The sequence below is a fragment of the Gadus macrocephalus genome, chromosome 16, assembly GCF_031168955.1.
Source record: "Gadus macrocephalus chromosome 16, ASM3116895v1".
Classification (NCBI taxonomy): domain Eukaryota; kingdom Metazoa; phylum Chordata; class Actinopteri; order Gadiformes; family Gadidae; genus Gadus; species Gadus macrocephalus.
Genome location: NC_082397.1, coordinates 2,183,437 through 2,198,149, shown reverse-complemented (window position 1 = coordinate 2,198,149; position 14,713 = coordinate 2,183,437). Strand labels below are relative to the sequence as shown.

Below are 14,713 nucleotides of genomic sequence, written 5' to 3'. Positions count from 1 at the left end.
AAATTTCGGCCGGGGGAACATGCCCCCGGACCCCCCTACCACACCACCGCTGCGGAAAAAAATCCTGCGGGAAACACTGTGGGAGTAGAACTTCAACTTGAAATCAACTTAACTGAAATAACATCAACCGGAGAACCATGTACAGTCAACGCCGGCTACACTAGTACATTATGGATCACATCTCCCAAGTTCTGGTGCAGAGGTTTGAGTGACAATTAAGTGTGTGGCCCTACCTCAGCCCTAATTACTATTGGATGGGTGTCCATCTGCCACCCCTAATACTACCATTACTGGGTTAAATCGAAACGTCAACTCAACCTCACGTATATTGGCATTGATTGGTGTTTGTAAAAATAATTATAATAATACCGCCAGTTTTTTTCAAAACCAGCCCAAATTGTATGTACCCGCCCAATCTTGCAACACTGACCGTGAAGGAAATGAGTGAGCAAGAGCACGGGATAGAAGATGCCAATTTAAATTTACAGCGAGGGACGGTGAAGTTTTAAAAAAAACTTGCTGGTGGCGCTGCAGAAATTCATATTTTATTGAACCACCCATTTAGAGAATGTATGAGACTAGTAACATCTGACGATGAGGAAACATTCAAACCCGCTTTGGCAAGGAGAGATAAATCGCTGGATTTATGCTGTTATGTTTCTAAAAAGAAAACGATTAGATAAGAATCATGTAACAATCACGTAACAATCACAGGCCATAATGCCTATGAACAGGTAAAACCGCCAAAACCCAGACGACACTGATCAGATTCAATTCTCATGAAACCAATGCGCATATACTATCATACAGTAGCCTAATAAGGCTAAACATTTTACAAACTTCGAAGATAGTTTCATGACAAAGATGGCTTACCTTCCATAGTCTTGTGTCAACGTTGGCAAAGTCGACCAATATGAAACAGCTTTTTTCTTTAACAGACTTCCTGTTGTTGCCCCAGTTGTGGTGCTGTGTGTTCTCCCACTGTGTCGGCCCCACCCCTGTGTCTCTCTGTCTCTGTGCTTTGCCTGCAACTCTCTACTGCTCACATCTGGCCTGCATCTGTAGAGACAGGACGCTGACCTTCTTTTATGGCACTTTATTCTGTAGGCTGTACACGTTCAATGAGAGCAAAGATTCAGAATGAACCAGCCTCTCTCAATCCAGTGGAATGCAAAACGAGCACTAATAGTATTTCAAAAATTCCATTCACATTGCACTGCTGTGGACACGTACCTCTCTCAATCCAGTGGAACGCAAACTGAGAAAGGAACGCAAAAATCCAGCATATAGCCACCACTATCCAATAGAGGGCGCGGTTTAGTGGTGCAACGGATCACGGATTTCCTGTGATCCGTATGGATCAACCCTCATGGGGCGGGACGCACGTGATCCATGGGTCAGCTGACAAATAATAGTTGCCCCTTCACATTCGAATGATCGGCATGTGCTTAATTAGGGTACTGAACATTAAGCGTGGCAGCATGGCGAGTGGCAGGGTGGAGGAGTTGGGAGAGGCCTCCTGCATCATTTAAATCTGTTGTATGGGAGCACTTTGGCTTCCCTGTACACTTTAATGAAAACGGAATAAGGGTAGTGGACAAAACGGCCACGGTGTGTCGGCACTGTGGCACCAGAATAACCTACGACCACGACAACACCTCGAGCATGGCCAGCCACGTGAGGCGACATCATCCCGGTGTGTCGGGAGTAGGGATGTAACGATATACCGTAAAACGGTATACCGCGATATGAAAAGGCCACGAATGTCAACCGTACGTATTTTCATGTAATACCGTGTTGCGGCATAGCCGCGAGATTGCATCGTAAATGCGCACTGTCATTGTGGGGAGTCCGTCATTAAAACGTTGCACTCAACTTAGCACGGAATGCCCAGGCAGCCCACACCACACAAAATAATAAAGCATTGACACAACACCACTGAAATATGACTCCTAACTTGAAAATCAACGGTCCCCTCTCACGTGGACCTTTGTTTGTAAACAAAGGTCCACGGGATGGTAGGTGTAAACACTAACCATCTCAGTGTTGCAGTTGCAGTGTCCGTTTCAACAACATTATGCACACAGCAGCCAAGAAGAGAAAACGCAAGCAGATAAAAAGAGAAAGAATAGCGATTGAAACTAGCTTACCTGTTGAAGGAGAGAAAAAAAGCGATTGAAACTAGCTTACCTGTTTGAACAGAAAGTGGTTCATCACGGGTCAGTAATTATGAATCCAGGCGAACAAGAAATTGCGGAAGCAGAGGACGCTTCTTCGCTATTTAGGCCACCAAAACGGACCAGGTCGGCAGTGTAGGAATTCTTCGGCTATCTAAAGGATGAAGACGGCGCAAAAGAGGGAGCAAAATATGCTCCCAAATCAAAAGAGGCAAAGGAATTAGGTGAAGCAGTGGCATTTTTTATTGCAAAGGACATGATACCTTTCCAAGTGGTTGAAAAGCCCTGATTTAAGCATTTGATGCAGAAGACGGCCCCACGCTACAAGCTGCCATCTCAGGTTTACTTTTCGGATTCAGAGATTCCCCAGATGTTTGAAAAGGTGCGTGCAACTGTTCAGAAAAAGGTGTCTGAGGGAGACCTGTGGACGAGCAGAACCATACATCAGTTTAACCATCCACTACATCTCCAAAGATTGGAAGCTGAAGTCCCACTGCTTGGAAACAATGTATTTCCCGGAAGACCACACCCACGCTCACATTTAAGAAATGATCGACAGTATTCTCCAGGCTTGGAAAATACCAAGAGAGAAGATTGTCTGTTTCACAACAGATAATGCCTCCAACATGAGGAAGGCATTTGAAGATGACCAACATCCTTGGGTGTGGCGAGGGTGTTTTGGGCACAATCTAAATTTAGCCATCTCAAAAAAAGTTTATATTGTATCGTGATAACGTGATATTAATTTTGATATCGTATCGTACTAAAAATTTCATATCGTTACATCCCTAGTCGGGAGTAACGGGAGGAGAAAAAAAAAAGATGTGCAGCAACTGCTTCTCCCCGATGCATTTAAAGCTAGGGTGGGTAATTTCTTTACTGTAATATTTGGCAAAACTGTCCTAATAGCCAGTCAGCTATATGTAGGTGAAGTGCTCTGAGAATATCTGCTCATAACTTTGCTCTCCCCTGCCTCTGTGGGCTGCACCCAAAAATTGCCACCGCTCATGTACACTTTGACCAATCAGAGCGAGGCTCCGATTCTCCGTTCTTATTGGCTGTGGGACTGTCCGGTCACCTTGGCAACGACGTTGGTGCGTCCCTGCGTGAGCGTTCACGAGCCTAGCGGTCTGACAGTTTTGTACTACTACGGCGGACAACAAATGAATAGCCGTGTCTTCATCAACGGGCCATAAATTTCCCATTCCCCGGATACCATCAACTAACACCACTAAGACAGAGAAAAAAAGAGGAAAGACACTTGTTGAAAGGACAGCTACTAAAAGGGAGGCGGAGAGAGCTCGAAATAAAACCAGAGTAAACATCGGCGTGGCTTATGAGCGATGGAGAGAGTTACGTGACCGGAGAAACTTAAAATCGGACGCTGAGATGGCTATATTTCTTATAGACAGGTAAGGAATTGTGCTATCCCTCCATGGTATATTGCGATGAATATGTAAAGTGTCGGCTGGTATGGTTTTTTACTAAGCAAAGCCACGATAACCGTTACATTACGGTTCTGTAATGTAACCATTTCAATACGGTTCTGTAGGATGTCTTGCATCAGCCGATGGTTCTTTTCCCGGTCCGTTTTATAGGTTAGTTATGGTCACACCAACCCTGGCTGTCGGAATAACACAGAGATTGTGATAACACGTGGCCTAGGCTTCAACTCAACTGTGGATAATGTCCGAGTCACGTTTGTATAAAAGCTACGTTGACACAACTGCCAAGATAAGCACTGTGAGGGAAGTCTAGCATATGATATTCCATGTATTGTTATAACGTTGTTGCAAGCTAGCAGCAGCCTAGCTCAGTTTCGCGATCGCTTTGAAGTGACGGTTTCCTTGTGTGTAATCTGGCTTTCTGTGTTATTTTATCAAATATATATATTTTTTCAGCACAGTACTGTACATACACAATGATGGACAACGACAGTAAAGAGATCATATCGATTGTCAATATTGATAAGAGGGAGACCTAGAAGAATTCTGTTATCATGGAGAAGGAGGTTTTTTTTTTTTTTTTTGCTTTTGTTCTTATGCTAACGACCTACAGTTGCAATTAGTTTGCTATCTTGCTTGGCTGATACAGCTACCTTTCTTAGGCCTACCAGCGCAATGGCAATGATTTTAAGATAACATACATGGTATGTCTGTGAGTAAGATGTTGATGCTATATATGTACTTATGTAGCAATCAGCACTAATGTTTAATTACCTCGGAATCGGACATGGTGTTTCGTCTTCCTATCAATGTAACTGAATTCACATGAACGCGCATAACTGACGTTCGGTGGGAGGAGCTACAGCAGGTAGCGTGGCAGGGACGGGCCAGAGAGCACGCGACGGAATCTCAACGGCTGTTTTCTCCAAAATCGCCCACCCTAGCTTTAAGCAGTGCTTTCCTGCAAGCTCCGACCGGGCAAAAGCCATCACCAAATCGATTGGGGTGTTTATAGCGGCGGACATGAGGCCATACTCCGTTGTGGAGAATAAAGGCTTTAAAAACATGATTAAGGTGCTTGAGCCACGGTGCGAAATACCCTCGCGCTACCACTTTACAACCAAGATCGTTCCCGAACTTTATGAGGAACAAAAAAATGATTATGTAGATGAATTTTCCAAGGCATCCTCCGTTGCCCTCACTACAGACGGGTGGACCTCTAGAGCCACTGAAAGTTTATTTTAAATTAATAATTTATTTTATTAAATGTTATTGCTGCAATAATAGTTCTGTGAAAATTTAAAAAAAAGATTTAACATCAAATAATTGTTTCTTCCAGGGTCAAGCCACAGAGCCGACAGGAGGAGGCGCAGGGACATCTCCTCCACAAAAGAAGTCAGCCATGGAGGCGCTTTTCGGGGAGACCTTTGCAGGCAAGGAGGTCACAGGCAAGAAGCTGTTTCTTGATACCATTGAAGAGGAAGTGGCATACTACCGAGCAGCAAGTGGCATTCCGGTTGTTGGTGATCCACTGAATTGGTGGAAGACCAACGAGGGCAAATACCCTCATGTTGCCATGATGGCTAAATGTTACCTTGCTGTGCCTGGAACTTCAGTTCCCAGCGAGAGAGTATTTTCCACTGAAGGGGACATAGTGACTGCAAAAAGGTCTACACTCTCCCCAGGCAATGCAGACATCCTCATCTTTTTGAAAAATAGTTTAAAGTTATGAATCCAGGCCTGCTGTGCTTCTTTGTGCACTTTATTTTGTTTCTGCACTTTATTTTGTACAGCCTCAGTACAAAACAGTTATTCACTGTTGAATGTTGAAAATAAAACAAAAAAGCAATTGAAAGCTAAGTCACACTATCTTTTTCGTTGTTGATGCGATAATCATCCGATCCGTGACTCAAAAACCGTGAACCGATCCGAACCGTGAGTTTTGTGATCCGTTGCACCCCTAGCGCAGTTACGCAATAAATTAATCTCCTAATACCTAAAAACTACCATGAACAATACGAGATTTTGGTGAAATAAAACTCACATAACCACAAAATATAAAATGAAAGGATACAAAAATATTTGTCATTCTTTAATCTGTTACATTCACCCCTCTTTAATTTTTCCTTAATGTGTAGAGTAGAAAATATACAAAACAAAGCTCATGTTCACTTGGTCCAAGATAGGGTAAGTTGAAAGAAAACAGCAGTTGATCAGACTACTGCATCTTCTAGTGAATATGATGCCTTTTACACCATACCAGATCTTGGAACACTTTCCCTCCCATATGAACATCTCACTACTCAAGTGATACAACATGTAATAAAGAAAAGTATACCACAGCACCTAATGGTACGAACACACCAAACGCGTACCCGCGTAAGATTTACGCGCGTAACGCAGCTAAAATGTTGCTTGACCATTTTGTGTCAAAAATTGTCCTACGTATGCAGCTACGCGCCTGTGGCTGCGCTGGATTTAGGAGTCCGAGGAAGGAAACCCAAACGCCGCCGTGTTTGGGTGCATGATAGAGCTTGGATCGGGTTAGATTAAATAATCTTGGATATAAATAACAATAATCGGGTTAAATAACTTCACATGGTGTGTCTGGTGTGTTTCCAGCATTAGCATAGTGTTGATCAGCAGAGAAATAGTCCGCCAAGACGTTGAGGTTGCTTAGCAACCAGAGACTCTGTCCATGCAAGTGAACGGAGCGCTCACTCTTCGTCATAACTATCAAACCAAACATCCTTCACATTCAACGAGCGAACATTATGAAAGTAAAATCCACATTTCTCGCTAAAAATGTTTCCATAAACGCATTTAATAGCGTAACTATGTTACTATTTCCACCCAGAATAAAGAAAGATGTCGGCCGTATGCTTCTGTGCAAGCGTCACTACTCTCTGCCAGTGACGTCGGGTCAAGCACCACGCTAATTGGCTATCGCGGCTAAGCATCACGCGTATGAGCGTTGAAAGTTCAATTTTTTGAACTCACGTACGCGTGTAGGTGCTGACGCGCGTATATATACGCGCGTCAGTACGTGTCCTTACTACATGTGTCTCGGGCCCTTGTGCTTGTGTTGGTGTCCGACTATCAGCCACCGCAACAGGTGAGGTAACATTAGGGGACTTTGTTTCACCTAAGTCAGAAGCATCAGTTGGGGGGTCAGTCAGTGTCAGTCATGTGCGAGTCAGGGGGCACATTGGAGCCAGGTAAGTCTCTCACAGGTGAGTCTTCGTTTTCCTCTTGACCTCTAACCTTGTCAGACTGGATACTCGTGGGTATCAGTTGAGAAAGAGTCACTGCACAGAGAGTGAGGCATCTCGTTCTCCACCTCAGACTCATAAGCTTCTCCCATTGACTCACACACAGCATCAGATGACGCGTCTAACCACGAGCAGGTACGGTCCTCAGAAGCGTCTACTGCCAGGCCACTCAAAGCATCAACAGACAGAGGCTGGAACTCACTATCCACATCTGAGACATCTTCATCCAGCTCCTCTCTGCTTTGTTCTAGGACCGGTAAGAAGCTCACGTCCAACAACAGGTTCTGATGGGCTACTTTGGTCTTCCCACTCTCATCCCTGACTTTGTAAATGTGAGTAAGAGGCTTCCGGTGTTGATGGTATACATGGTGGGCTCCCACTTGTCTGCCAGCTTCCTCTTCCCTCTCTCCGCTTTATTGGCCAGCAAAACTCTGTCGCCAACGTTCAAGTGGGTTCCACGGACTCTTTTGTTATAGCCATTGGCTTGATGTCGCTGTCCTTTCCTCGCATGCTGCTAAGCTATGCCGGCAGCCACATGGAGGTTCGCCATCAGTTTCTCTGCATAGGTCCTATAATCCACCACGACTGGATCCTTCAGGACTTGTTTGAAGACCATATCTACTGGGATTCTGGGGAGTCGACCGTACATCAAGTAAAATGGAGGATATCCAGTTGTTTCATGAATAGTGGCACTATAAGAAAAGGTCAAAGTCTGTATCTGTTGGGCCCAATGTTGTTTGGCTGCTTGCGGTAGGGCACGCAGCATACTGCCAAGCGTCCTATTGAACCTTTCGGTTTGCCCATTCCCCATGGGATGGTATGCTGTTGTGTGTGTTTTTGTAATCCCTGTGAGGCTGAGGAGTTCGGCAATGAGTTTACTTTCAAAATTGGGTAAGGGTTAGGACGACCGTAGATGCAGAACACGTTATCCCATAACTCCTTCGCTACTTGCTTTGCAGTTTGGTTGACGCAGGGGAACGCATGAGCCAATTTTGTAAAGTGGTCTGTTATGACCAACACATCGAAAGATCTTTGTTTACTGTCCTCCAAAAATCAATGCACACCAGTTCCATGGGTGCCGAAGTGCGAATGCTCTCCAAGGGAGCCCGGGCAGCTGGTTCAGGGGTCCTTGCAAGGATACAGCGTTAGCAGCATTTCACGTATTCCTTGATGTCTCTTCCCATCTGTGGCCAGAAGAAGCTTCGTCGGGCGAGATGTGCGGTTCTAGCTTTCCCTTGATGCCCAGCTAGATCATAAACACCAGCGAGAGCTTCGGCCTTCAGACTAACAGGCAGCACAAACTGATACCTCTTCTCTCTGCTGAATGGGTCCTTGGTTACCCTATATAGAACTCCATCCTGGACTTTTAGGTGGTGCCACTGCTTGCACATGGTCTGGCCTGTAGGAGCTAACCTACTTCTCCCTCGCCTAGGTGGTGGCTCACCCCTCTGAATGAGCGGTAGGACCTCCCTGATAATCGGATCAGTTTCCTGACTGTGCCTAAGCTTGCTGATGGAGAGGGCTGGAGGTTAGGGCTGGGCAATATGGGCCAAAATGAATATCTCGATATTTTTTTACTATATCTCGATACACGATATATATCTCGATATATTTTGAATCTCCTCTAGAGCACATCATAAATGCTCGATTCAACCATGTTTGGCATAATGTTACGTCAGTAATAATTCCAGCATTCCTGAAATATAAGTCTGCTTGTAGATTACATGAAACAACATATTGTTTAAACTCATTAGTGCTTTGTATTGGAACAATTTAGAACTTGCACATAAGAAAAGGAAAATCACAGCAAGTTAGATTTACCAACACAGCATTTATTCAAACCGTTAATTATTTATTAACTGTTTGCATAATAATTATTATACACTGCCAGACGACGGATCCAATGCTATTCTTTTTCAAAACCAAATCCTCAGTTTCCATCCTTTTTTCTCTCTCTCGCTGTTCTCACTCACCGGTCGGAGGTACACACACCTACAGCAGCGCGCCGTCCAGACTACGTCACACACGCGCGTCCATGAGAATCTCGCGGACTCGCAACCGGCGGGGGGAGTGAGTCTGTTTGTGCCTTTGCATGTCTTTACCTTTTGTGGAAGAGGGAGAGACGTCGGAGGCGCACAGAGCTTTTGGCCGTGATATTATACAATTATATTATATTATATACTATTATATATAGAGCTCCGGGAGTCGCAAACGGCAACAATCACTTTCTCCTCCATGCTGCAGTACACCCCCGACTGCACTGCACTGAGTTTGACGGTTGAACGCTGATTGGCTGTTTACGTTACACATGTCACTCAGTGGCCACGCTGTTGAACGCTGATTGGCTGTCATCACGAGAAATTAAAAGACATTTCAAATTTGTCGCGCCACAAATCCTCGTGAACGCGCTCGCCTGTGCACGGCGAAAGTTAGGCGCGACAAATCAAAACTTGTTGCCGGTTTTCTCCCGCGAAGAATTCGCCCGATGCGCGTCTACATTCACTTTATATGGGATTTTGTCGCCCCGTCGCGTTTGGTGTGAACGCACAATGAGTATGCCGGCGGCGGCAAAAAATAAACAGATTACGTGCCAATCTGTATTCGATGTTCGCGACAGGGGCATTTTATACATCCCCTGGAGAACATCTCGCGATACATCGCATATATTCGATATATCGCCCAGCCCTACTGGAGGTGTGTCCCGTTCTGAGGGCACCGCCTGGGAAAACTGAGCCGTGAGAAACCGCGTCGCTCTTATCTCTGCCCCCTTTTCTTACTCTATGTGAGCTTCACAAGCAGATCTCACATGTGATGGTTCTTGACTACCGGCCAGCCTGTCTCGAGTGGTGTCCATGGTCACGCGGTAGCCTAAATCGTCTGCCCAGAGACACTGGACCTGGCACCGGAAGATATCCTGGACTTTCTGCTCCTCCGTTCCCTCTGCTTCGGCCAAAAGACCTTCATACGGCTCACTGATCAACCTGTGGCTCACTGACTTGGCAAAAGGATCGCCATATTCCGACCTATAAGCAGACCCACTGCCGGTCAAAGGGAAGGGTGTGTTGCCCCCGAGAGATCAACAGCCCTGGAGGGAACGTCTCCCCTGTGCTCCTCGGTCTGGGAGCCGACAGCAGGAAAGGTCTAAAGGTGCGAACACACCAAGCGCGTACCTCGCGTACCATGTACGTGCGTAACGCAGCGAAAATGTTGCTTGACCATCTTGTGTCAAAAATGGTCAGATACGCGCGTATCTGACCATTTAAGGAGTCCGAGGATTAAGGAGTCCGAGGAAGGAAACCCAAACGCCGCCGTGTTTGGATGGATGATAGAGCTTGGATCGGGTTAGATTAAATAATCTCGGATATAAATAACAATAATCGGGTTAAATAACTTCACATGGTGTGTCTGGTGTGTTTCCAGCATTCGTAGTGTTGATCAGCAGAGAAATAGTCCGCCAAGACGTTGAGGTTGCTTAGCAATCAGAGACTCTGTCCATGCAAGTGAACGGAGCGTTCACTCTTCGTCATAACTATCAAACCAAACATCCTTCACATTCACCGAGCGAACATTATGAGAGTAAAATGCACATTTCTCGCTAGAAATGTTTCCATAAACGCATTTAATGGCGTAACTATGTTACTATTTCCACTCAGAATAAAGAAAGTTGCCGGCCGTGGCTGCCATGGACATGGCTGCTCTGGAGTCCGAGGTAGGAAACCCAAACGTCGCCGTGTTTGGGTGATAGAGTTTAGATCGGGTTAGATTAAATAATCTCGGATATAAATAACAATAATCGGGTTAAATAACTTCACATGGTGTGTCTGGTGTGTTTCCAGCATTCGTTGTGTTGATCAGCAGAGAAATAGTCCGCCAAGACGTTGAGGTTGCTTAGCAATCAGAGACTCTGTCCATGCAAGTGAACGGAGCGTTCCCTCTTCGTCATAACTATCAAACCAAACATCCTTCACATTCACCGAGCGAACATTATGAAAGTAAAATGCACATTTCTCGCTAAAAATGTTTCCATAAAAGCATTTAATGGCGTAACTATGTTACTATTTCCACACAGAATAAAGAAAGATGTCGGCCGTATGCTTCTGTCCAAGCTCACTACTCTCTGCCAGTGACGTCGGGTCAAGCTCAACGCTGATTGGCTATTGCGGCGCGTATGAGCATAAAAAGTTCAATTTTTTGAACTCCTCGCGTACATGTACGCGCGTATATGTACGCGCGTATATGTGCGCGCGTATATACACGCGCGTATATACACGCGCGTATATGTACGCGCCTCATACGCCCCTACAGCGAGTAAAATGTTGCTTGGTACGCATGATACGCTGTACGCACCTCATACGCGCGTACACCAATGCTTCCCTATGGAAAAATTGCCGATTTTATACGCGTGGTACGCAGGTGACGCGTTTGGTGTGGCCGTACCTTAACACTAACAATCTCATAGTCAGAGGCGGAGCACAAGAGACTAGTAGGTGCTCCAATAGTGCGAGATAAAAAATAAAGCACATTAATTTGAATGATTTTAGCTTGTTGTATGATTTATCGTGGGCACGGGCACACACAAGCTAAAATCATTCAAATTAGAGAAGAGGCTGCTTGTCGACCCCAGCGTCTTCGGTTGCTAAGCGACGTCTTTGCCGGACTATTTCTCTGCTGATCAACACTACGAATGCTGGTTACAAATAAATTGTAAAAAGACACACCATGAAGTTATTTTTTGAAGTCAAAATATCGTTAGAATATCGTATATCGCCATTCGAACAAAAAATATCGAGATATATGTTTTGGTCCATATCGCCCCATTCTACATCTACTCTGAACAATGGCTACTGGCCCCCTGCTGGGTGGCGCGACTGCTGCTGTCAGGGCCTTCTGCTCCAGCGCACGGTTCAACAAGCCAATGAGAGACTGGACGCAGACACCCTCGGCCTGAGAAGAGGACGAGGGCGGCCCCATTGACGTCGGGTAGCAGATAAGGTCGGTGGTGTTATTAGGCCTAAAAAAAAAAAAAGTTTGGTTCCTGTTGGTTGTCAGTTGAGGTCATGGGTAGGTAGGGAATTTATTTTATTTTTTTATTTTATTTTTTCCAGCGGCAGCGAATGATAGGTAGGTTGTTTTCATTTAAAAACGAGAAAATTCGCTCATCCTTGTACAGAATGAAGAGGTGCTGTACCAAAACGTGATTATAGTTTGCATTTTTTTTTTTAAAGCTCATAAAATAATTTGTGTCGCACATAAATTGACAGGGTAGGTCGGAAACCGGAACCAAACAAAAAAATGTTTTAGGCCTTAGCAGGGACTGTGTCTATTGCTGAAGTCTGAGGATGTGCACCGATGTTCTTTGGCCGGCAAGATTTGGCTTGAGACATTGTTCTGGCCTCTCTCTGATGTTCGATGAGGTGTTCCTGAATCTCATTTGCTGTCCACTTCTCTGATATTTTGCACTTTAGGTCACTTGCAGGAGCGGGGTCAGGACTGTGTTTCACCAGCGTCATCGTGACCTCATGAGAGGGGTCCTCAACGTTTCGCCCCTGCCTTCTCAGACAGACATCTGCGACATCCAGAGCCTTATTCAAGCGTATCCAGTAGTCCATGGGACTCTCTCCAGCCAGAGGAAGTGTGTTATAAAAATCTGCTGGAGGCATTGAGGAGTAGGTTACCTCACTGAAATGTTGTTTCAGGAAATCAAAGACGAGCTTGGAGTGTTCAGCTGGCCGCAGCGATGGCATGCTGCGCAGAGTAACTTTAACAATGTCTCTAGCCTTTCCCATTAGTCTTGACATTATCTCCATGGAGCACTCTTGTGGGGGGACACCCCGCTTGTTCAGGTAGACGCTCATCATTTCTTCCCACTCATGCACTGTGTGTCTGTCTAGTACGGTGTACGGTGGCTCTTTGACATCTGTCTTCATAACTAACGTTACTCCAGTCATGTTCAAGTCCGACCGTCAATGTCCTAAATTCAGACTAGATGTGGGAGTTTTTTGACTATCTGCGCTACCCATAGATCTGTTAAGTTGGCTAGCAATGTTCTCCCCTATCTCGTATGCTAATTGTGTAATGAGGTTCCATAGGTCTGAGGAACGCGCCTCTGGACTAGACACTGGCTGACGTGGAGAATGTTCATCTGTATGCGTGTGAGGGTATGAGAATACAGGGCGGCCCACTGGGCTAACACCACTACCAATGTCTGAAGCTACTCATATGCGGTGCGGGGGAATGTGCATCAGTGTGTGGAAGAGAGCACAGGTTTGCCTAGTGCACCAGCCCCTTTAACCGGCGTGCACTCCACCCTACTCATAACGCCTCGTACCCACTGCACCGTCAGTCAACGGACGTGGGAAGGCGTGGCTGACGGATGGGGGAGTAGTCTTTGCAGAGGCAACCGTCAGCCAATCAAATCGCTTCGCCGGGTTCTTCCCGCTTCTTCCTGCTTGTTGCGAGGCAAGATGACCCGCTTTCCCGCTTTCCAGTATCGTCAGAGCCCGAGTCGCGTCACAGTGCTTACATTTGCATACGCGATCTGATTGGATGACGGATCCGTCGCGGCCGAAAAAGTTGAACATTTTTCAACTTTTTGACGGTGGTGAACGCTCCAAGTCAACGGACGGATCCACAATGCATTGCGCGACCGTCCCCATTCAAAGTCAATGGGCAACGGACAACTGACGGAGGTAGTGGGCACGGGGCGTAAGCCTGCCCCTACCTAGGCTTACCAGCGCAGCGTCCCCACGGCTAAGAGGTTTCTGCACATCCTTACCATCAGTCATTTTTGCAAAGGTTGTCATGTGTTAGACTATGGTAATAATATATGAATAAGGAACAAACGCAAATATCGAGAAAGCAAAAGAAAAATACAATTATACTAGGTGAGATAAAGGCAATTAAGAATTACAATTTACACATTAAATAACAGTAGACCAAGTACTTGTCAACGTCCCGAAGAGGTTCCTACTCGTTACTGCAACCTCCGGCGATAACCCTGGCGATGATCTGAAGCGATGAGATCCGGGTCACGGCACCAATGTAGCCGGCGCGGTCTGCATATCGCCGACTACTGCGTTGTGTTCCAGTGCACTGAAGACAGGACGCTGACGTTATTTTATGGCACTTTATTCTGTAGGCTGTAAGTTCAATGAGAGAAAAGATTCAGGACTCTATCTTCACGGAATGAACCAGCCTCTCTCAATCCAGTGGAATGCAAAACGAGCACAAATAGTATTTCAAAAATTCGAAAATAAAATACAAGAAAACGTTTTAATTAACACATTCTAAACCTGGTATTGGGAGTAGGCTACATACCTGTACAAGTTCAATGCGAGCAAAGATTCAGTACTCTATCTTCACGGAAGGAACCAGCCTGACATAAGAAAAAGGACAACTGAAACATTTGGGCTATACTACACGAAGATAGAATGGCGAGCGTAAACCACGAGGTTAGCTAACAACTAAGCTCACAGAACATAAATGTTCTCGACAATGACTACATTTAAGTCCACTCATCTTGAAATACATTTACAAGTTACCATATACACTAAAATCAAAGTTAGAACAGGTATATTTCAAGTTCACGTTGCACTGCTGTGTGGACACGTACCTCACTGAATCCAGTGGAATGCAAAAAAGGAGCGGGAAAATCCAGCGTATATCCACCACTATCCAATAGAGGGCGCAGTTACACAACAAATAAATCTCCCAATACCTAAGAACTATCATGAACAATACAAGATTTTAGCAGTGGCTGTGGGTCAATAGAGGGCGCTAGGACGCCGCCCCGCCGTGAAATATTCACTTGAATATATCT

The 14,713-nt window shown here is 45.5% G+C and overlaps 1 protein-coding gene across 1 annotated transcript in view; it reads right to left on the bottom strand.

The window, feature by feature from the left end:
- Positions 1 to 14,713, bottom strand: part of LOC132475106 (uncharacterized) — a 444,510-nt gene that overhangs the window by 278,125 nt on the left and 151,672 nt on the right. The window lies entirely within an intron of this gene.